Source organism: Nomascus leucogenys, chromosome 13, assembly GCF_006542625.1.
Source record: "Nomascus leucogenys isolate Asia chromosome 13, Asia_NLE_v1, whole genome shotgun sequence".
NCBI lineage: Eukaryota > Metazoa > Chordata > Mammalia > Primates > Hylobatidae > Nomascus > Nomascus leucogenys.
In genome coordinates, this window is record NC_044393.1 from 65,076,357 (window position 1) to 65,101,601 (window position 25,245).

The 25,245-nt window shown below is 35.3% G+C and overlaps 1 protein-coding gene across 3 annotated transcripts in view; it reads right to left on the bottom strand.

The window, feature by feature from the left end:
• Positions 1–25,245, bottom strand: part of TFEC (transcription factor EC) — a 222,012-nt gene that overhangs the window by 75,775 nt on the left and 120,992 nt on the right. The window contains exon 1 of one of the 3 annotated variants that reach the window (XM_030825681.1): positions 17,907–18,087. The exons of 1 other annotated variant lie outside the window; for it this stretch is intronic. The gene's annotated coding sequence lies outside the window, so the exon portion shown is untranslated. Of the gene's footprint in view, positions 1–17,906; positions 18,088–25,245 lie in introns of those variants that run through there. One more of the 3 variants, XM_030825680.1, reaches the window with a different exon arrangement.

The following is a 25,245-nucleotide window of genomic DNA, read 5'->3' on the forward strand; positions in this document are numbered from 1 at the left end:
CAAATTCCTCAAGTAACGTGCTTCTGTGTAGGAAAGGTGTTCAGTTACATGGTTGTCATAGCTGCATTTTCTCCTTGTAACTAAACAACAATGTTCTTTGGAATTAAAGAAGCACACTTTTGATTTAAATTATTTATAGTTATAAAAAGAACATTAAAATGGAGCAGCAATTCTTTGAGAAGACTGATCACAGGACCTCATGGACTAACTGAAAGCCTCAGAATGCAAAACAATAGCCACAGTCATGAAGTGAGCATTCCAATGACTTAACTTGTACTTCCATTTCATCTATTAAAAAATACTGGACCTCAGATGAATTATCAGATTTGTTCACAATCACACAAGCAACAAGTGAACTAAATTGCATGTATTTTAATTGCAATAGGGCATTCTTTCAACTGTAAGTTCCTTATTATCAGTTAATAAGTATAATGAAATTTAAAACCAGTCCTCATAACTAGGGAAAAAATGTGTTCTATATAAATAAACACATATGAATCAACTGACCTCACTTTCTGGTAGAAAAATCATTTGAAGTTGCTTTCCAAATATAGGTGGAACTTGATGTAGTCACTCATGACTTTTTGTTGTGTCTTGTGTTTCACTTTGTTTTGTAATCACCATATGCTGCAAGATCTGGGTTCTTCATACAGTACAGGACAATGTTACAATTGAAATCTACCATCAGAAAATATTAACTTTAGATGAGTGTTTTATTTCTTTTAGGTGCTTTTCTTCCACTTTAGTCTCTAGATTATGTAATAAAAATACACTGAAGAGACCCAGCCTTCTTCTCCAGGATAAATATTAGTTTCTTGAGACCATCTTTACTGTTATCTTAATGTTTGATTTCCTGAAAAACCTCTAACTCCCTTTCACAAGAAAGAAGAATGAACAAGGAGAGAGGGAGGAGGAGGCAGAAAATAATATTATTTTCAGCTTGGCTTCTCCTGCATAAATATCATGATTATGCTATTTAGTATCTGTAAACTACTTTCTTTGAGAGATAATTTTAAGAAATGAACAAGTGCATGTAAAATGTTGGAAAGAACTAAAATAATAGAAAATTTCTTTGTAAGATTTTTCCTTTGCGTCAAATACTTTTGAGAGCTACAGAGAAAATAAAAATGCTAGATAATGTTGTAGCTTTGGAATATATGGAAAATATTTTACTGTAACTTCATAGAGGAGAACCCAAAATTCTGTTTTACATACTAATTTGAGCTTACAAATCGACTTAAAAATAGAAAAAAAATTCATTGAAAATTTACAAATTAAAACAAAAATATTTTTGAAAATATATGTGTTTTAGCCTTTTTAATCTTTTTTCCAGTTACTTGCAATTTATCTGTAGCAGGTAAAATAATACCTCCCCACCAAAGATGTCCACATCTTACCCTAGAACCTGTGGATAAGTAAATTTATATTATACAAGGAGTTTTGTATGTGTGATTAAATTACAGACCTTGAGATGGATAGATTATCCTGGATTATTGTGCATGGCCTAATATAATCTCAAGGGTTCTGATAAGAGGATGACAGGAGGACCAGAATCAAACAGAAGGTGTGACTGTGGAAGTAGGTATCAGAGTGATGTGGAGCATTGAATCAGTGTGGGCAGCCTCTAGACGCTGGAAAAGGCAGGCAAGCACATATTTCTCTAGAGCCTCCAACAAGGATCTAAACCCTCCTGATACTTTGATTTTAGCCCAGTGAAACGCATTTCAAACTTCTGTTCTCTAGAACTGTAAGGTAATAAATTTGCATTGTTTTAACCACTAAGTTTGTAGTAATTTTGTTACAGCAGCAATAGAAAACTAATATATACTTATTATATATCATTATCAATATTATATTTATAATATAATTATAAATTATTAGAATTATAACATATAATTCTGAGTTTTATTTTTCTCATTCTTATAGTACCTGAAATTTTGCTGATGGCTTCTAACAAACACGTTTCCTGGAAATGCTGGTGCCATGGTATTTCCCCATCATAACCGAAGTAACTTGAGGAAAATTCTGACAAAGGTCAGTTTCCTAAATCTAACGCCTTTAATCAATCCCTCAATGTTATTAAATGCTCTAGTAGTAGAAGTTATAAAGGAAAAAAGTTATCTCTTTTTCTCCCTTTCTTTCTCAGCATGATCTGAAGAAAGTGTAGATGAGAACAAATTACAATAGAAAATAAAGCAGAAGCTATCCATAAGGAAGTACAAGCACTACCGTAAGCTTTGTTCTTAAAGCCCCGATGACACACTTGAGGCTTTTAGTAGGATAATAATGTGATCAATTAGCATTTCAGAAATATCCCTCAGGCAATAATATAAAGGGGGAGTTATTGAAAGACCTTACTGGGTAAAAGGACAAAAAAAAAGAAGATTCGTGAGCCAAATATTACCGATAATATATAGGAATTAAAGGAAAATGTGTATAAGACTTCTGATTGATTTATACATCATGATGAAGGGAAAGGAAGATTCACTTATTAGGCATTCATATGAAATGGGAAATAGTGAAGAAGATGGCACCAAAATAAGGAATAAAGGTGAAAGGAAAATGTTGAAGGAAAGAAGGAGAACTCAGTATTGGGCTTAATGAAATGAGAGCCTGTGGAACATGTAAGGGGAAGTTCTAGTTCACAGCTAAGACGTGCAGATTTAGAGACACAAACTTGGTGGCCAGTTTAGAAGCCACTGCATCAGGGTTTTAGATAAAGTCATTCAGGATGAAGAATTAGAATTAGAAGGACAGAATGTTAAGTAAAGGACTTGAGGAGCATCAATATCCAAGGGGTAAGAGAGACTAAAAGAATCTCAAAAAAGTATTACACAAGGAAAGTCAAGACAGAACACTATCACAAAGCTAATGTAGGATAGAGTTTCAAGAAAAAAAGTGGTTAACCAAATCAAATGCCTCAGGGATGAGGGAAGAGAAGGAGCAGAAGATATCCCCAGCAGGCTGAGAAATAACTGGGTCACTGGCAACCCTCAGGAGAATTAGTTCAGGGACTTGGCGAGAACAGAAATCAGCCTGCAGGGATTGGAGGAACTTTGTGAACTGTCAGTGAGGAGACCTCAGGGCTCAGACTAGGCACCTTCTCCTCTCTCTCCACATTCTTCCCATGGAGGATCTCATCGGTGCTCATGGTATTAAATACCACCTATATGCTAATGACTCCCAAATTTGCATTTCTGTTCCCTATCTCTGTGTGAGGATGGAAGCTCAAATGCAGTGACTTGAACAGTGAATTGGAGGTGCCACAGGTACAGCACTAGGCACCTCCTCCTCCCTCTATTCACTTTCTATGTGAATGAAACCCCATACCCCCACAGATAAAATACTATGTACATGCTAATATAACAAATTCCAAAGTTATGTTTCTGCTCTGGAATTTTCACATTTTTTTCTAGGAGGCCCAGCTATGTAGTATATATAACATATTGTATATTGAATATATATAGTTATAGTATATACATACAGTATATAATATTCTATATGTACACAGTACATCTTATATAAGACACCCAGCTTTATATATGATATACTATCTGTATTATATACTACTATGCACTATATCTATCTACCTGTCTCTCTATATAATCACAAACATCTCAAAATTTTAAATTTATATGTCCCAAGCACTTATTATTATTTCTCCTAAAACCTGCTCCTCCTTAGTCTTGTCCAATTCAGAAACTAGGTAGACTTCCTTTATTCCTTCATTTTCCTTACCCCCAACATACAACTCCATCATCCACTCTAACCTGCAACTATCTCTCAAATAGAACGATCCTTGCCTCTGCTACCAGAGCTCTAGTCCAAGCCACCATCATTGTATATTGTGAATCCTTCATCACTAATCTTCCAGTTTCCTCCAACCCTCTCCAACTATTCTTCTTACAGCCTTCAATATGTACTTTTAAAATCACAGAATGGATTACCTGTTCTCCCATCTAAAATCTTTCAGTTGCCTTCCATGTTTTTGTGTTGGTTTGTTTGTTTAGACGGAGTCTTGCTCTGTCACCCAGGCTGGTGTGCAGTGGCACGATCTCCACTCACTGCAACCTCCGCCTCCCGGGTTCAAGTGATTCTCCTGCTTCAGCTTCCCGAGTAGCTGGGACTACAGGCATGCACCACTGCGCCTGGCTAATTTTTGTAATTTTAGTAGAGATGCAGTTTCACCATATTGGCCAGGCTGGTCTCAAACTCCTGACCTCGTGATCTGCCCACCTCGGCCTCCCAAAGTGCTGGGATTACAGGCATGAGCCACCGCACCCGGCGCTTTCCATTTTATCTAGAATGAAATCCAGCTTCCGTACCATGACCTTCATGTTGAATAGGTGATCACCCAACTATCTATCCAACTTCTTCCTATACCACTCTCTCTCTCCTATGCCTACTGTGGTCTAGCCTTAGTGAACTTTTACAGTTACTGCAATAAGACAAACACTATCCCCCAATAGAGCTTCCAAATATGCTTTTCCCTACTGCCTGGAATGCTCTTTCTTGGGTTCTACAAAGGCATGGCTTCTCTCTTTTCAGGAATAGGTTACAATGTCTTCTAACCACTGTTTAAATAGGTCCTTCCCTAATATATTTTTATTTCTGAACTCTCATAGTATTGGCATTTTGTAATTAGTTATTCATTTTTTTTAATGTATTATCTGCCCTACTGACTACATTCTAAGCTGCTTTAGGACAAGCAATTTGTCTCTATTTATTATTGGACATCCAGTGTTGGCACAGTGTTTGGCAAATATTAGGTTCTTAATAAATATTTATTAAATGAACAAGCCAGTGGATGAGGAAAAAAGCCAATAATAATAATATAATAACTACCACATATTAAGTGCTTATATATGTCAAGACCTATTGCACATGTTTTACATGTATTAATCTTTTAATCTCCCCAACAGCCCTATGAGGTAGGAACTATTACTATCCCATTTCAGTGATGAGTTTACTAAGATAAAGAGAAGTTAAGTAATATGCCAAAGGACGCATAGCTAGTAGAGCCAGGATTTGAATGCAGGAAGTCTGATTCCAGAGTTCATACTCTTCACCTGCTTTAAAGATTTCAGAATGCCTGATCATAATCAGAAAGAGAAATCTTGGGGATTTCAGTTATTACAGATGGCTCCAGGGTTAATGGATGAAGGTGAGTGTGTGTGTGTTTATAAATGGAGAAACTTTACCAACTTTATATGCACAGGCTAACATGTTATTGGAGGGAAGTAGAAGATACAAGCAAGAAAGGGCGACTAAGTAAGTGACTGAAAAAACAGGTATAAATGAGACCTAACACAAGGAACCTAGCTTTGGGAGGATCATTCTTTTTCTGTGAAAGAGGAGAAAAATAGAGTTGAGGCCGATAAAGACATTTTAGATTTCTGGGGAGGAAGTTGAAGATTTTAAGTTTTTATTAGATTTTCTCAATAAAGTCATAGGCAAATTCATCTATTGAGTGTATGGGGAGAAATGATGAAGTATGAGGTTGAATGAGAGAAGTTAAATGTACCAAATATACTAAATGGAATGGAAGATAATGGGCTAAAACAATGCCAGCTGGATAAGGCAGAGGCCCCAACTGAGATGGAAGACCACTCACTGGTTTGTAAAAGCAAGAATCTGCATGTTGTTGTGAGACTATCTTCCACCACAGCAGTCTGGAGGCTGAGCTAATAGGCTGCACTGGTCATGGATGGTTAGGTAAAACAAACAACAGGGCAAGAAGTGACTCTAATTAAGAGAACTGATTTAATCATCACCAGAAAAGGTAAAGGCTGGATGTGGAAGGGAGCAATGGCCAGGCCAAAGAGTGAGGAAAAAAAATAGCCAATGGATTAGGAGACTCCATCAGACCAAAGAGAATGTATAGAGAGTGAGACAGCAAGAGAGCTGGAAGGCTGAGAGCTATGGTCCAGCCAAAAACATTGGATCACTCTGAAAGCTCCTGGGCCTAGGAAACAAGGCACCACTCAATCTACCCTTGTTAACTTTTACAACAATTTCATCTTTCCCTTCAGTTGCTCACTAACTCTCTAAAGGAATGACTCAACATTCTCGTAAGTGTCCGTGCTTGTATATTCTATCATAAAAGATTTATCGGTAAACTTGTCCACCAACCATACTTCCTCTTCTCAATGGGAAATTATTCCCAAAGGTTGCAGCATCCAACATGGTTTTAGTCCTCTTTCTTAAGGCTTATAGACTATCTTACAATGACAAAATGGCAGCCATCTTCTTAACTTTAAGCATAATGTTTTCATCAGACTAAATAAAAAATCATTGATGTATTGCACAGAAAATTTGGTTTCTAAATGTTTCCATCATTTAATAACTTTCACCATCGGTGACACATTTATGTGAGTGTTCTCTGTTATTGAAACTGAATATTTTAATACACAGCCACAAGATTATAAAATAAGCAAACTGGAATAGAATCCAAAGAGAACAGTGAAAAGAACAAATAAGACACCCATACAGTATTTTGCTAGTTACAGAGCACTTTCTTAACCATTGGCTTATCTAATCCCTTCTATAATCTCTTATCTGATCCCTTATGATTAGGATTCCTTATTTGATGCATTTTATTGATGAGCTAACTAAGGCTCAGAAAGATTAAGCAACTTGTGTGCTAACTTCAATAACTTGCTTAATCTAAAAATCAAACCAAGTCTACTTCTATTCTGGTGAACTCTTCAATTTTAAAAAATATATTAATAATAACGATAGCATAAATTGCTAATAATTACTGAAAGTTTGCTGTGTGTCAGGCATGTTATTTAGAGCTCTGCTTGCCTTGCTTCATTTAATCCTCACAGCAAGCCAGTGAGGTGAGCCACCTTATTCTCTACATACTACATAATGCCTGAGAAAGTGGGGCCAGAGGATAGGTTAAGGACTTCTGAAGCAAAGCAATAATTCAAATCCACACTCACTACTCACTACTGAGTCTTTGTTCCTAATCATTTAGTAATTATGAAAACAGAGCTTTTGCCTTTCAAATTAACATTTTTTTTCTAAATGAGAATACCTCGTGCAGAGGAGGGAGCAATCCAATAGGCTCTGTGAGTTGCTGGTAGGGAGATAAATTTGGACAGTACATTTTTATAGCTTAAGAAAATAGTTCTGAATGTGTAAAAGATTTGAAGCATCAGGATGATCGCTGAAACATTATTAATAATGATTCTATAATGTAAATAACATACAAAATTTAAATATATACCCCAGTGTTCTCCCTATAGCATTCTTTAAACTGTGGGATTGGATTTAGTTCTCTCTTTTATTCAGGTCAAAGGGCTTCTTTGCTAAAAACAATCATAATATAATTAGAAAGCATAAACCTGCAAAGCAAAGCTAACATGTTTCCTTTCCTTGTCATAATCACACAACAAAAATTTTAAATAGAATACATAAAGTGACTCTAAGAGAAAATATTACTGCTTAGCAATTTTAAGAAAAGTGTCATTATTTTAAAGTTATTACTGACACTGTAGCCCTAAAATCTATCTAATCGTACCGTTGGATTTTTTTTTTTAAGTACAGGAGATAGTATCCAAGACCTGAACATTTAGAAAACATATTCACAGGAAAAGTTAAAATTTTAGGCAAATTAAGGAGCAGCACATGAATAAGACTTTCAAACAATAACAGGATCTTTCAAACTCTCAATATGAATACATTAGAATATTCAGCCAACATAAAACAGACTTTATAAAAATGTGCTTACAACAGACAATAACCTCATTATGTTCTCCTCATAAAATCCAACACTATAATGGGAGAATAAATCATTCCTTCCATCCTTATGGTGTTATTTTTGTCTTGCCCAAACCTGGGAACTTATATGAAAGTAAATTTTCTAAAGGAACATAAGAATTGATACATAAAAGCATTTCCTTTTAAAAAGCCATGCAAATAATAATTCCAACCAAATTCTCTTTCCTCTCATAAAAGGTTTTGTTTGGGATTTGTTTTTGTTTTCTTTCATAGCTTCTTCTTAAAAAGAACTACCATTAAAGGCAAGGTCAACTTTGCTTACCACAAGTTACAAATGACTGAATTGGTAACCCAATATCTGAGAAGTCATTTGCTGTTATATATCTATTATCAGTGCTTCAGAAGAGTAAGAGGATAATGCCTTATTAGGACTTGGCCACATTAGGGTAGAGTTTCAAACTTCTTGAACTCTGTATGTGCACAGGGGAAAAATGTGATGGTGTTGTAGCCTATAAATACATTGTCAGCTCTAGCAAGCAATGAGACATTTCACTCGAGAAAGTCAAATGCTGCAATGTGTCACTTTCAAACTTCTCTCACTGGTCCCAAGAAAATAGGTATAGATTGCAAATACAGTTATTTAAAGTAGATTCTGGTATACAGACACCCACGTCCTCCAAAGTTAAATTTTCCAGTTAAACTGTCTCCAGTCAATCTGACCACTTCAACCTGACAGGCAAGCCAGTCAAATAAGCAGTCAGTGGGCCAAAATCTGTCAAAATGGTTTTCTTAACTGGTGATTACTTTTTGACTGACTTGAGCAGTCAAGTTAATCAGAACAGTCAAACCAGGTTTCCAACGTATACAGTTTTAGCTCTTCCTGTTTTAGTAGGTGTGCCCTGTTTATATATTTGAAGGGAGATTTATTAAGTCATATTGTTTAAGAAAAACAAGTCAAGAAAGTTGTGAGCAACTAGTTTGACAATAAGGGCTCCCCCCAGAGTTGGTCCTCAGATTCAGCACTGGGGAGAACACACTTATCGGCCCTGCCTGAGAGCTATGAAAGGCGCAAGGGGAAGCGGTGGCCAGGAGAAAAGCACTGTGGAAGTACCCGTGTGCCCACCTCTTGATATGTCCTGGTTAGAGGTCTGAGACATGTGTCCTCTAACAAGGGAGAGATAAGGGAATGGGCTCACCATATTTTTGGAGATTTATAAAAAGACACTTAGAAAGAACTCAGTGGACGGTTTGATGACATTGATGCCATTGTTGACAGCGGTTTTCCATTCTTAAATAGCCATTTTTGTCAAGAGAAAGAGAAATTTTAAGAATCCCCTTAACTTAAAAATGAGGGTGAGCGCAATTTAATTTCTCAGCTTTCACAAATGACAACCTTGAAATGCAGTCTAATGTGTGTTAAAAAGCATTGTTTGAGCAGCATTTAAGATTGCAGATTTTGGAATTAGCCCATCTAGTTTCAAACCTGGGCTCCCACTGACAAGCTATATGTCTTGGAGCCACATATTTCCTTCCCTGGATGTCAAGTAGCCTTATCTTTATAACGAATAAAATTAAACCACTCAATTCTCAGAGTTATTTTGATTACTAAGTGATTAAATGTTAGTAAAATATTTTCAACAGGGCAGGGTAAGGAACACTAGCTATGTAGAGGCATGGCCCAGTTCAAGTTCACTATAACTATGAGAGCATCTTGTTCAAATACAGTATTTTGTAATGTACTCGACTTCTTTTTTACTGGTCTCTTAGGTTTAAGTTTTGCTTTAATTAATAGTTTTATCTTTAATATGTTCATAATTTATTTAAAAGCAGCACTAAAGAGCATAAAGGCTAAAGTTGCCAGGTTACCATTCTATACAGGCATTGAACTGTATACTTTACCCTCCCTTTCTCATTTAATAACCATGAAACCCCGTGAGGTAGATCAGGTTTACAAATGAAGATACTGAGTTTCAATCAAATTATATGACCTGTCTGTGATCAAACAGCTGATTATGGCAGAGCTGGTTTCAAAATTAAAATGTAACCAGCTTGCTTTAAAATATACTAAGAGCCCGTAATATACCTAACTAACAATAAAATACCTAACTAACAATAACAAATTTCTGGTTCTTCCAGCAAAAAAAAAAAAAAAGAGTGGTTTATATTGTAAGTTCATGACTTCCTAAAGAGAGACACTTGTCTATTAGGCCTCTGAAGTTATTGTAAGTAAATCATAAGAACTAGAATTATTCAGCACTTATCTATCACATCCAGAAACCAATCTTATTTCCACTTCCTGCAGTGCCACTTTGGATTTCAAAACAATAAAACAAAATATCTGAAAGATAAGACTCATGTATTCCAAAGTACTTAGAGGTATACAAGAATTCAAAGACTGATTAATTCAGCAAATAAAGATAGAATGTCTTGTTACTTGAAAATGGTTCAAGCATCAGTTAGTATCCTGAAAACTGAGAAATTATTGTGACATCAAACTGATTTCATAGTGTTTTCTTCGGTGATTTTTTGGTCATTGGCAGAGATAGAACTCTTTTCCAATACTGTGCAAAAAAACTAAAGACTCTGAAGAAGCATGAATGAATTGAACCTCTGGAAGGAACTTAGGCTTCCCGCTAAAACTCACCCTCAGAGGGTGTAATCTAACATACAGCATGAACATCTCAAGAGACTTGCCCTAGGTCAGTTCATCTCTCTGTGATGCCATATCCTCTAGATGGAAATAAAAACAGTGAACTCTTTTAAATGTGCCCTATGGTCTGATTAAAGATTGAAAAGGGCTCTAAAAATCCACAGCACTCCCAGGGAAAAATGCTAAATATCATTATCATTATTACACCAAATGCCATAATTTGGTCTCCTCAGATTCCCTTTTCATGTAGATTCCATCACACTCTGACTTTTGACTTTTCGCCTCTCTGACCAAATCTCCAATGACAAAGCAAAGGGAAATGTTGAGGCAATTAGTGGGAAATGGAAGCAATTAATTCCCTTTCTTAGTGGAGACCTGGCCTCTGTGAACCAGTTTAACCAAAAATAATCAATGACCTTTCTCTGACCAAACTGAAGCAAATCTACTTGATATTTGTCACTGGTTATCCATCTACTGCTTCGACATTAATGAGTCTCTTCACTTTGCCCCTTTCTTTTACGAAATAGAGCCATCTTTTCTGGTCCCATGTTACCTCTGCAACTACTATTTTTGCAAATCTAATACAGTCAAAGGCCTCATTATCCATGTGTAAGCCTAGCAACCATTTTTAGCAAAACCATGGTTTCTGATTTTCTTCTACCCTTCTACCTTGAACTGTTTCCCTTTCTCTGCTATAGAGATGCGAGCTTGTTCAAAATGAATGAAAGAGAACAACAAAGACAAAGTTTAAATTTAAAAGGGTCCTAGAAAAGACTGTATAATCCATCTGGGCCTAAACAGCATCCAGACCTAGATCTAAGTCTTTGGCCAATCATTGCTCACTGTTCAGCTTTCACCATGGGAAATTTACTTATCCTTCACAAATCTCACTTTTCTTTTCTGAACATTGGAGACAACATTACTTGCCCCAAGTGTCTTGTCAGACTCAAATTAGATGATACACGTAAAGCCTTTAGCACATAAGGAGAGCCTAATCAATGTTTCCCATTACCACCTGTTTCAAAGAAGAGGAGACTATTTCATAAAATATACTGGTTTTGATACTCAATACAACTCTTCTAAAATGATTGCTACTCGAGCAATTGTACTCAGCATTCAGGGTCTCTCTTTTATCCCCCTGTTAAGAAGAGTACTTCATGTTTTAGCTTATCCATTTATTTTATACATTATTTCCATCTCCTATCATATTCCAGAATATCTTTGCTTGCTATTTTGTTTTAGCTTATCCATTTATTTTATACATTTTTTCCATCTCCTATCATATTCCAGAATATCTTTGCTTGCTATTTTGTTGTTGTTGTTGTTGCTGCTATGGTTTTGTTTGTTTCATCTTTAGACAAACACCCCTTAAGCAACTGTTCATCAGCTGTCATATATCTCACTAAGTGTGGTCCATTAGGCCTGAATCCAAGTGAATTTAGAGACAGCTCGGTATAACCAGTGTTTCATATAAAAACAAATGGAGATGCAAATGAATTGGCAATACATTTTGAGAAAATATGGAACACTAGAGATGTCCTGTGAAGAAAAGGCAAATTAACAGTTACTTCTCAAATTATGCAAGGAGCTGCTTTTTTCTCTATTTCATTTTGTTCTAAAAAGCTCTGTCCTAAGGCAGACTTCCCTGAGGCTGTTTGAATAGGAGAGAATATTAACAAAAACAAGACCAGACGTATGAGACATTGGTCCATTGTTATGTTCTGTACTCTGAAAACCTTTCAGAAATGTGGGATCAAGGGCCTCAAAGGAAAAAGGACAGAGGTCCTTCCTTTGCACTCTGAACTACATTTCCAATCTCAGAGCTCCTATATCCAACCCAAGTTTGATTTCTCAGGAGCAAATTCAGAGGTGCTCTTCAGGTGCAAGAGACCTAGATTTAAGCACCACCAGACACTTCAACCTTCACCCTCAGGCCCAGCCCCAGCCTTTCACTCTCCACACTAGATATTAATTCAATGTGAAATCTTCAGGAAATACACACACACACACACACACACACACACAGACTTATTCATAGTCACATGTCAAGTTGGTAGCAAGCTAAAAATGCTGAACTTCTGACTTCCCATTTCACAGTGTGTTCTATCAAACCAAGCAACCACAAAGAAATCACTGGATCACTTGTAAATATTTGCTCAGTCCACTGGTTTGCTAATCCATGTTCAGTTTAAGTGAGAATTGCTACAGTAAAAAATGTAGTAGTACATCACCTTCAATTTTCTCATGAAGTACATTCTACCATCTTTTCAGCCTCTCTGTTCTTGCCAAAGGTACAATTATTTTGAAGGTATTACCCATAGTCACCACATACAGTCATTTTTGCTCTCTTAAATCGGATACAGAAACACTCTATCAACAAAAATTTAAAACTAATAACTCCAGTCTTTCAGCCTCTAATGTGTCTTCCAAATGGCCAGAGCTGGAGAACATAAAACTAAACATAATCAAAATATGCTAAAACATAATCAAATCAAGCTCCTCCTCTGGGTAAACCCAACAACTCTTAAAAGCATAGCTGTTCATGGTCTGCCCCCACCTTAACTCTTCAGCCCCACTTCATGTTATTTCATGCAGTGGTTCCACTTCTCATCAAAGACCCCTGAATATGCTGTGCTTTTCACAACTCTGCACACGCTAGTCTTTCAATCCACTGGACCTTTTGGCCCAATGCCTTCGCCTGCCTAAAGAATAGCTAATTCATTTTAAAGATATGCTTCTGCCATCTTCTCTTTGAACCCTTTCCAGATTGGCAGATAATTCATATATACTTTTATTATAACATTTGTCTCTGTAATTAATTGTTGAAATGCCTGAACTGCTCACTGGCAGGTACCATACCTTATCCATCTTAGCATCCTCAGAACCTAGTACTGCACCAGGTACACTCCTCCTCTACTTATACACCTCCATCTTAACTAACTTTACATAGATATTAATTAAATCACTGAATGAGGTAGAATCACATATTCTCTTTCTTCTCCAGAAAATGGTGTCATCAGTCATGTCACTGGGCAGATTCATCCACTGGCTTATTCCTACTCTAAGAGTGGATATGCTCAGAGTTTTTCAAACACTATTAGAAGGGCTAATAGAGAAAAATGGTTGTTTGCAACAAAAGCAATAGATGTTTTAAAATTTGAAAGCAATGACAAAGTAAAGAAGGTTGAATATGCCTACAGAAAAATCTTTAACAGTAGGTGCAATTCTGATGAAAAGAGCAGATCATCCATCACATAAAAATTGCCTTGCACATGTGAAGGACAATCATAAGCTATAGAAGAGGAAAAGTGATTGGCTAAGTGGGGAGAAACACTAGAGAGTATTACTAAAATATCAGATGCCTCTTAGCCAAATGTTAATTAAGAAGAAGCCTAGAATTTTACCAGAATTTAAAGTCTGGGGGTGAAAATGCTGCTGACAAACTTTCTTTTGCAGATCTCAGATAGTTCAGTAGGTTCAAATCCATTTGAGTCTGCACAGGGTCAAAGGGAACAGAGTGTAAACATATTAGCCCCTGAGAAGTTCTCTGCAGACATTGGCAGGGATAAATACCTTCTACAGACAGATTGTCAATAATACAGTAGGTACTAGTCTAGATTTTGGGAGCGTGGGGAAAGATGCTGCATAGAATGAGTGCTGCAAGTGGAAAAGAAGATATAGCCAAACATTTGATTGAACAGATAGAAAGTCCAGGCTTGGCAGGGTGTGGTGGCTCATGCCTGTAATCCTAGCATTTTGAGAGGCCAAAGCAACCACTTGAGTCCAGGGGTTTGAGACCAGCCTGGGCAACATGGCAAGACCCCTATCTCTACAAAAAATACAAAAAAAAAAAAAAAAGAAATTAGCTGAACATTATGGTGCATGCCTGTAGTACCAGCTACTCTGGGAGGTTGAGGCGGGAGGCTCTTTTGAGCCTCGGAGGTCAAGGCTGCAGTGGGTCCTGATCAAGCCACTACACTAAAGCCTGGGTGACAGAGTGAGACCCTGTCTCAAAAAAAATTTTTTTTAAATGTGCAGGCTCACATTCTTACTTGGGTGGAAATACATCTAAGGAAGCTGAGCATTGGAAACATGTTTGTGCAAGAAAGAATAAAGAAGGGAATAAAGGGAGGTATAAAAGAAGTCTCTGGCTCAGTGGCAAACTGAGAAAGAATGTTTCAAGAAGAGAGACAATGTGAAAATACTCTTCCATGGTAACTCTTAGGAATGAACATTAGAAGGCATGAGAATCCTTATTAAAACTCCACCTCTATGTCCTAGACTCTCCTTTCAATTACTTTTTTTAGATCTATTTTCAAATTCTCACCTATTCTTTCAAACCTGAAAAGAGAAAAGAGAAACAGAAACCTAATGGGTCTTTAAGATCATTAGGCTCAACTTCCCTCTATTTCCTGAGGGCAACTGAAAAACTGGGAACAAGGGCTTTCTCTCCTTGACCAATCCATTCTTAAACCTGGTCACCTGAGGAGATTCTACATCTCTATCTTACCATTTCACTTTTTCAATTATACGGATTCTCCCAATTTTCCTAACATTTAACATAAGCTACCTCTAATATTCTTCTATTCTTCTTTATTTATTGGTGTGTAAATGGCCAAGACTTTTAATGCTCCAATAAATACAATTTAATGGAATCACAAAACCATCTATCATCAGCTAAGTTCTCATAGGCAAAGTATTGTCTACCAAATTTTTATAAATCTCCAAACACCCACAACACAATTCTACAGATTTCTCTAATTAGCTGGCATTCACAATTCTATACAATAAGGAATATTTGTATAAATTAGTTTCTTGCTATTTGTTTTTCTTTTCCTACAAGACTACTGTTAACCTCTCTCTTCATAGGTTATGACTTTGGGGATGATTGTCATTCCTACTGCTCTATGCCTCCCAGACTCTTGTTAGTAAACACCCCCAGTAAAATCTGTGCAGAAACCATGCTTTGCACTATGCATGTGTTTTATTTTGTTGACAAATAGTTCAAAATAGCAATCTATTTGTAAACACCACCTTTCTGGATCTGCTATCACTCCATATCATAATCCAGTATTTTTTACTGTAAGAGCTTTCATCTCCATGAAGAATCTGGAATGTCTAATTGACATCAGATAGCTTTATTTGTACAATGATTTATAAAAGATTAAGTGATTGGTTTTCACAATAGCAAAGACTTGGAAACAACCCAAATGTCCAACAACGATAGACTGGATTAAGAAAATGTGGCACATATACACCATGGAATACTATGCAGCCATAAAAAATGATGAGTTCATGTCCTTTGTAGGGACATGGATGAAACTGGAAATCATCATTCTCAGTAAACTAATGCAAGGTCAAAAAACCAAACACCGCATGTTCTCACTCATAGGTGGGAATTGAACAATGAGAACACATGGACACAGCAAGGAGAACATCACACTCCGGGGACTGTTGTGGGATGGGGGGAGGGGGGAGGGATAGCATTAGGAGATACACCTAATGCTAAATGACAAGTTAATGGGTGCAGGAAATCAACATGGCACATGGATACATATGTAACAAACCTGCACATTGTGCACATGTACCCTAAAACTTAAAAGTACAATAATAAAAAAAAATTTAAAAAAAGATTAAGTGATTGCTTTTCCACTATTATGGAAAATATCTTATCAATAGCCATAATGATTCCATTTGAGTTATATTTCAGTATTTTATCTAAAACCATTGTGTAAGAATATTTTGTTTCTTTCAGTTTCTTCTTTCCTTATTTCTCCTTTCTGACTATTCAAACCACTGTTTTCAAAACTATTTTTACTTCCACTGTATAAGTTAGTAGTATTTCTGAAAATTTCACTATGCTACAAATTTGTACCCTATTTAAATGTCTTGTAATTATTTTGGGCTATCTAGAACTTACAACAAACCTTATGCCACAGTCGTTAAAATTAAACTGACTTTCAAGAAACATTTTTCAGCTTGTTTCATTTTTGACATGAGCTCCAAGTTTCAGTTCAACAAAATGTACTACACTGAACTATTCTACTGTTTTGGAATAAAATTGAAAACTTAAAACAAAAAAGTAATAATAACCCAAACCAAGGAAATAGACATGAAAATTATATGTATTCCATTTGTTTTAGAGCTAAAAAAAAAGATTTTTTAAAAAAACTTCTTAAAAGGAGATCTTAAAGTTTAGCCTACTTAAGGTAGCTTCCATCAAAAAGTAAAAGATTTAACATACTTGAAAGTGCATTGCTACACTCAAGATTCATCTAAAATAGAAGTGAAGCAGAATTGTCTGAATAATGTTGATAATAAACTGGGTACCCTGTTTCACTTTGCTTTGCTGACAGACTTTCTGAATAGGAAAGAATCATGAAGGTTATTTTACACTCTTATAGTTAAATGAAATTTCTTATAAATAATTAACTATCCAAAATGAATTTGAAATTACCTCAGGTTTCTCTTTCACTTAAAATGCATATTCCCAATGAAATATTCTGAGACAATATTGAAAGTATGGAGTTATAACTTATATAAATATATATGAAATATATATATTGTAATTTATATAAGCAAATGTATATATACAGCATATATATGTATGTACATGTGTATAAATATCTTCATATGTATCTTAATCAAAGTTTCTACTACAACTCTTTTAATTATTACAATTGAAAACTATTACTTTAAAAAAGTTATTGCTGGGAGGCCAACACGGGCAGATCATGACGTCAGGAGTTCAAAACAAGCCTGGCCAACATGGTGAAACCACGTCTCTACTAAAGATATAAAAAAAAAAAAAAAATTAGCCAGGTGTGGTGGCGCATGCCTGTAATCCCAGCTACTTGGGAGGCTGAGGCAGGAGAATCACTTCAACCCAGGAGGCGGACGTTGCAGTGAGCAGAGATCACGCCATTGCACTCCAGCCTGGGTGACAGGGTGAGACTCTGTCTCAAAAAAAGGTTATTGCATTGGGATACTTGACATCTTCTACACAAGCTATTTAGATCCACATCCTCATAAAAATAAGAAGTAATTTTTAGTCCTGGAAAAAGAATATATACTAATATACTATCTGGTACTATTTTGCTATAAATAGAGCTCATATTTTCTTACCTTTGAAAGCCAATAAAATAGATATTGCTCGAATGTAAACAGAAATTAATATTTACTCATAAAATAACATATATAAGAGGCAATAAAATAAATCATGTTCCAATTTAGTAAATATCTGAAAATATTAAACTGGAAGAATAAATCACTTTGGTTATCATGAACTAAAACAGTGATTTCCAAATCTTGGTTGAAATAAGACATTAATAGAGTTTCAGACATATTTTCCCTAAATAACAGCAAATCACAGCTTGACTACTCAGATATCCTGATACCTAGTTATCATAAAAGATGAAATTATAATTATAAGCAAGCCACACATATCAAAATAAAACAAGTATTGATTAGTTTGTCTTCCTAGTTTGTTTAAAGTACAGAAAATTAACCTGCCAGTTTAGTTACCTACCGGCAATGACTGGATTTTATCAGTGTTGTCATCTCTACAAACAGCACCAAATTATAATCCCTCTTCCCATAACATAAGTACCATGACAGAAGAGACAACCAAAGTAAACGATCTAGCCGTGAGTAATGAATACTTTGGGCTGGTTGGAATCCACTTAGTTGAGGAAAGAGAAAAGAGAAGTGGCTCATTAGGGCATTTCCTGAACCCTGCTTGGAATTTCAGTTAAGGAAGAAGAAATGACACAGCAGTTTCAAGTTAAGACGACTTCCTTTCTTTATCTGAAATATGCCACTAATTTGAGAAAGAGCACTCCTATAAAACTACTCCACAATACTGTGGCCACAGTAAAAGCTCTTGTTGGTCCCATTGTGGCTCCATAATTAACAATTCTTACCAGAATATACACAAGCAATACATGGTTGTCATCAAAATGGACTGAGATCCTACATTTATTGCAACATGTTATGCTTCACAATGAACATTTCTTCAACAAATTGACCTGCATCATTTTTTTTTTCAATTTTAGGAATTGCACATTTGTTTAGGGCATTAATAGATTTTGAGTTTTTGTTTAAGGCCATTGCATTTTCCATATTTTCTATAATCACATTTTTCTTACATATGATTTTACTCCTAAAGTGACTGCAGGATAATTTTTATCTTGTCCAAGAATATTTTATCTTCCCATGTAGATTAAAAATACACAGTTCAGCTTATGAGATTTCTTTGTCTTATTACATCCCAATTTCATTTGTATTTTTAAGGGACATGAATATAGGATACTCACTGCCTTTACCAATGAAACTGATAAAGAGGTCTAATTTCATGCATTAGGTATCTCAGGAACTTAAAATGGAAAGATACAACTTTGTTCCCACCCTGTAATTCACACTGTGAAACTCTGAATTCATTCTTGTAACAGTTACATGACTTTCTTGTCTTACCTATATTTTTAAAAATATATACAAAGCAAGGCATTTATGCAAGCTACTGAAGTTTAATGTGAAGGTTACATTCAGATTTCTCTTGCCTTTGTGATCTAAAAATTGTGCAATAAATTGATATTTGTGTTTGTCAAGAAGTGGAGATTAGATGAAAATATTTCAGCACTATATCTTCTGTAAGAACTTCAAAGCTATTAAGTAAAAAATTGTTCTGTCACTATCAATAGCATATTTTTGAGTCACCTTACCTTTTCTGGTTGTTTTATCATACATCTAAATCTCCTAAGGTGATTGGAAATAGTAAATAATTAAGTGTAAAATCAACTTATTTAGATTAGTATTAGAAATAAACAACACTCATATCAGAAACATTGTGAGAAAAGGAAATATTTGGGATTTTAACTTATTAGAAAATACTTTAGATTGAATTAGAGTTTAATACATTTGTATGATACAATGTGTTTAACATATTTAATATATTTGTATAAAATACATTTGTGAGCTTCAGAAGGTAAATTTTAAAGCTGTATTACTATGTGGGCTTCAAAAGTTGGAAACATGCACATAGATACATATTCACACCTGAAAGAATAAGCATCTATTTGTTAATATCAGTTATTTCTTAATGGTGGCATAATTGGGTAGTTATTTTTTTTTACATTTTTATCTATTGCTTCTATATTTTATATAAAGTGTGGCAATTCCTCTATCTAAAACCACAAATACCATTCAACCCGGCAATCCCATTACTGGGTATATGCCCAAATGAATATAAATCAATCTATTATAAAGACACATGCACACATATGTTCACTGCAGCACTATTCACAGAGGAAAGACATGGAATCAACCTAAATGCCCATCAATGGTAGAATGGATAAAGAAAATGTGGTACATATACAACATAGAATACTATACAGTCATAAAAATGAATGAGATCATGTCCTCTGCAGGAACATGGATGGAACTGGAGGCCATTACCATTAGGAAATTAATGCAGGAACAGAAAACCAAATATTGCATCTTCTCTCTTATAAGTGGGAGCTAAATGATGAGAACACATGGACACATAGAGGGGAACAACACACACTGGGGCCTATCAGAGGGTGGAAGGTTGGAGGAGTGAGAGGATCAGGAAAAATAACTAATGGGCACTAGGCTTAATATCTGGGTGACAAAATAATCTGTACAGCAAACCCCCATGACACAAGTTTACCTATATAACAAACCTGCACATGGATCACTGAACTTAAAATAATAGTTAAAAATTTTTAAAAATCATGCATGTCGTTTCTAATGAAATAGTTTTCATTGCAAAAATAGTTTATAAATCAAACTTTTAGTATAGTATACTACTTGCCACAAAATAATTTTACCACAAATTATCTGCTCCCTTATGACAAGAATAAGGGAGATCTTATAAATAACTGATATAATTTAAATCCTACCTTCTGTCTTTACCTGATTGATGTTTACAGACTCCCTGCAAGGTGCATTTCAGTTAATCACGTGACAAAGAAAAGGGCAAGACATCTTCTCATGATTCATCAAAAAAAAAAAAAATCTTTGTTTCTGAGGATGTATCCTCACTCCTTGCTTTTAAATGGTCAAGTTCTGGCCATTCTATGCCTGAAATTCTTCTCACAAAGAAGAAATGTGTCAAAGTGCTTGGTTGCAGGAACTTGGTTAAGAGTCAGACTGATTTGGTCTCAACTCCCAGCTCTACCTCTTTCTAGCTATGGCACCTTGGTTAAAATACTTCACTTCTCTTTGCCTCAGTCTCCTCAACTGTAAAACAGAGAAACTAATAGTACCTAGAGCAGGGCTAGTATGAGGATTAAATAAATAATAGAAGTAAATTGTTTAAATAGTGCCAGACATGTAATAAATGCTATGTGAGTTTTGCTCATTTTCTTCCTTTTTTCAGTTGCCTCTGTCAATTTCTTTATTCCTGCCATTCTCCATCCTCCATGATGTCTATCCACTCCCTGTACCAGTACCCAAATACTCCCATTTGTTATCACAGATGAATTATATATCCTTTTATGCAGAGAATAGCTCTCTCCATTTATACTAGATCCCATCCCTCTCACTACCCAAGAACATCACCCAGCAATGCCTTCCTCTCACCTGTAACCTACAGGGCCAAACATTGACTCAACTAGATCATTCCCTTTAGAATATAAGCAAGTGTTCTTTCTCCCACCTAAAGGAAAACAAATAATCTTCTCTGAACCCTACTTCTCCCACCAGATGTTACTCCATTTCTTTGTGCCTTTTTTGAAAACTCAAAAGAGCTATCATTACTCACTGTCTTCAATTCCTCTCTTCCCATTATTTCTTAAGCTCCTTCCAGTAAGGCTTTGTGCTCCACTAGAGCACCATAATTGCCCTTGTCAAGATTACCAATAACCTCTGTCTTGCCAATCAAATGGTCAGTTCTCACTCCCAACTTACTTTCCCTATCAGCAGTGAATGCGAGATCATTCTCTTCTCCTTTAATACCCTTTTTATGGGTTTTCAGGACACTACAGCGTCTAATTTTCACCTATATCACTGAGTATTTCTTCTCAGTCTCTTTTGATGTTTCCTGTCTTCTCTAATTTATTAATAATGAAATGTCCTAAGTCTCAGCCTGTTCTTTCCCCTACCCTAGCTATATTCATTACCTTGGCTATATCATGTACTCTCAGGACTTTATATCATCTATATGCTAATGACTCTCATGGTCATACTTCCAGGCCTGATATCTCTCTTGAATTCCATACTCATATATCCAACAACCTACTCTATGTTTGCATTTTCCTGTGTTACAGACAACCAAAATCTTCTCTTCCAACCATGCACCACTTGCAGCCTTCCCCAACTACATTAACATCATCTTCATCCCTCCAGCTCGCTCCTCTCTTTCTCTATACCCTTCAACATGTCCATCAGTAACTCCCGTGAGCTCACCTTCAAATCCACCTGGAATTTATCTGCTTCATCCAACTTCCATTGCTATTATCTGAGTCAAAGCTAACCTCATCTCTCACCTGGATTGCTGCAAAGACCTTCCACCTGCTCTCCATCCATTTTTGTTACACACCCACTCACACACACATGCATACACACACACACATGCATACACACACACACACACACGCACACAGCAACCAGAGTGTTTCTCTTAAAACGCAAAGCTGATCATGTAGCTTTTCTGTTCAAAACTTTGTCAAAGCATTCCTCATATTCAGAGGAAGAGCTTAAGTCATTCCAATTCCTTAAAGTGGTGTCTAAGGTCCCAGGCCTACACACCTCCTTTAACTCTTTGTGGAATATCAACTTCCCAATGAAGTTTTTCCTGACTTGTCTAAAATTCCACCATTCTCTTGTCTCCCCAATCTTCCCCCACTGACACTGTTTATTCCTTACCCTACTCTGCATGTCCTTTTTTCCATAGACCCCATTACCTACCAGGTTTTCTGTTTAATTTCAATCATTCATTGGAAAGAGGGCTTCACGAAGACCAGGATCCCCGTCTGTTTGCTGATGGACATATCCTAAGCACTAATCACTAAATGATTAAATGTGTGATTTTTCTAAATTTTATTCCCTTTATTTATAATCATAAAAAAATTCCCTACTGCCTAAATTTTGACTCCAAATTCTCTAGGATCACTCATAAATGTCTTCTCAACTAAATCTGAGTCTGAATTTCAAGCTTTACCATAATACATTCTCACTTTCTTTAGGTTAGAATGTCCCCCTGCAGGACTCTCCTCTCTTCAAAGTCTAGATCATACGTGACCTCCTGTCTGTACTTTCCTTGAAAGATACAGAATTAAGGGCTCTTGTGTGTATGTGTATGAACTGAGGACACTTTACACATATTTCTATTATAAGCATTCATGTTAACATTTTTATTCTCTTCAAATGTTGCAAACTCAATATAATATCCATCAAAATTATAGTTTTATTCCATTGGGTACATTTGTTAATATTTACCAAGAAGAATAAATGAAAAAGCATAACCAAAACATTTTGAAAATTAAAAAAGTAAAGAGGGATTTGAACAATGAAATATTAAACACATGATAAGACTATGCTAATTAAAACAGCTAACTACTAATATATAATAGACAGAAAGTGAAAACCTTCTGCATTTTTAGAAATTCAGCACATTGTTGAAGGTTGTATTTCACATCAGAATGAAATAAATATATTTCTTAATAAATACTTTTAGGACAAGTATCTAATAATTTGTTGAGAGAGAGAGAAAGAGAATGGAAAAGAGAGAGATCCGTACCTCTAATTACCAAAAATTTAATTTCAAATACCTTAAAGATTTAAACATAAAAATTTTTAAATGCAGCTCAGAAAAATATGTGACTACTTTGTAACCCACAAAGTAGAGAAAAAAAATCACTAAATACAAATTTTGGCCACATAAATATTAAATCTCTAAGAAAATAATTATTTTTAAATTTCACAAAACCAAAACTGGGAAAATATTTTTCAATATGTTAAAAACATATAATATATAGATAATTGTTATACTGTATTGTCGATTATTTTGCCTCATTTGTCTTCTATCCTGAAAATGTGCTTATTTTGGAATTGGACCATAACATTTTCTTCTTTGTATTATAGTTCTGTCTTAGTTTTATCACACTGAAAACTGTGTAAAATGCATGCCTCAGATGTTTCCCAGGCAGAGAGGAAAAGAGCTAGGGTATTTACACTCTCCAGTACTTGTCAGTCACTGGTTTCAGGCTGCCTTCATGAACACATTAATTTCCAGGCACATGCTTCCCAAGTTGCAAATGGGCAAGGTAGTTCATATCATGCAGAAAGCAGCTCTCTGACAAAACTTAAAAGTGCTAGCTTTCTGAAACAAGCTGTCATTCACTGAAATGATATAGGGGATATGGCAATATAGACCAAATACCATCAGCATGTGAATTGGTCTTGTCACATAGTAGAGTGTATATATTAAATACTATGCCTTAATGTTTTTTACATTAGTGTTCCCATCAAAACTAATGCTGTAATTATTTATTCATTGATTAATAAGCTTCCATTAAATACCTGCCATCTGTCAGGCAGTAGGTATACAAAGCCAAACACTCCTAGTCTTTACCCCCAAGGAGATTAAAATCTAATCAATTTTTAAAGATAAATTACCCATGGTTTAAATTAATCCATAATAAAAAAAGTAATTTAATGGGATAATATATAAAGTAGAAAACGAAAACTGGTATCAGAAATAAAAGGATTGTTTTCCTTATATCTGACTTTTGGCCAGGCACAGGATGTTGGAATGAGAAATACCCTGAAAGTAGAGGTTGTCTTGGTTTCCAAAGTCAAACACATAAGTTGGCCACTAAGGCAACAATTGATAACAGATAACGTTTAAGTTTAAAATATTAGCAAATAATGCAGAAAAAAATGTTGTTTGCCAAAGGGCAGCTAATGCACTTTTGGAAATGGACTCAGAAAGTAGTTCTGCAAGTAAATAAATAGTAGAGGAGAAGATCTCATATTAGCCCTACAAAAAAGAAAGAATAACTTATTGTTACATTAGATTGCTTTTACAGAAGTCTCAAAAATAAAAGGCTACCGGTACAAATGTTTTTAATGGCAATTGATTTTGTACACGGGATGTTGAGGGTCTTTATGCCTATAACAATGTCTTTTCTGTTAGCAACAAGTGGGCCAGTTAAAGGTAATCATTATTTATGAAAACTTCTAATCTGTTAAATATGAAGAAAGTTAGCTTCCCTCTTAAAAATCTAAGGCAAAGGAAAAGACCTATGTCTCCTAAGACATTTAGAAATAAAGTCCAAAATCAATATCACTATAGAAAACACTATAGAAAACTAAATCAGACATGGGCGCATAGAACTGGATTTTTTTATGCTACTCATGGATTAGAATTGTACCTTTAGAGTTGTTAATATTATAATTAAGTCTCTTGGCAAATAATTGGCATTAATTATTCAAAAGTCAGATTTTATTACCAGTTTGAGAAATGCAGAAGAAATTAGGAAGTGAAAGTTTCCTACTTTTATGCAATAATACCATATTTTGCCTGGATAACACTTTAAGACAAACATTAAATGTCAAATTTGGCCTTGGCTTCCAATAACATTTAAGAACTATAAATCATCTAAAATATAGGAGTTCATCCCTCTAAAAGACTAAAATTGAAACTTACCATGATTTTTACTATTTCATTAGCATACTAGTAAGTATAATATTAGTAAACTTTTGAAATATCTTTAAAACTGTATGAGGTTTTACTCTACCAAAGTTATTATGTCCTTAACAAGAAGCATGTCAGGCAAAAGTGTGGAAGAACACATTTAAAATGTGCATATCACTATACAATTGCAAAAGCAGTACTTTTTCAC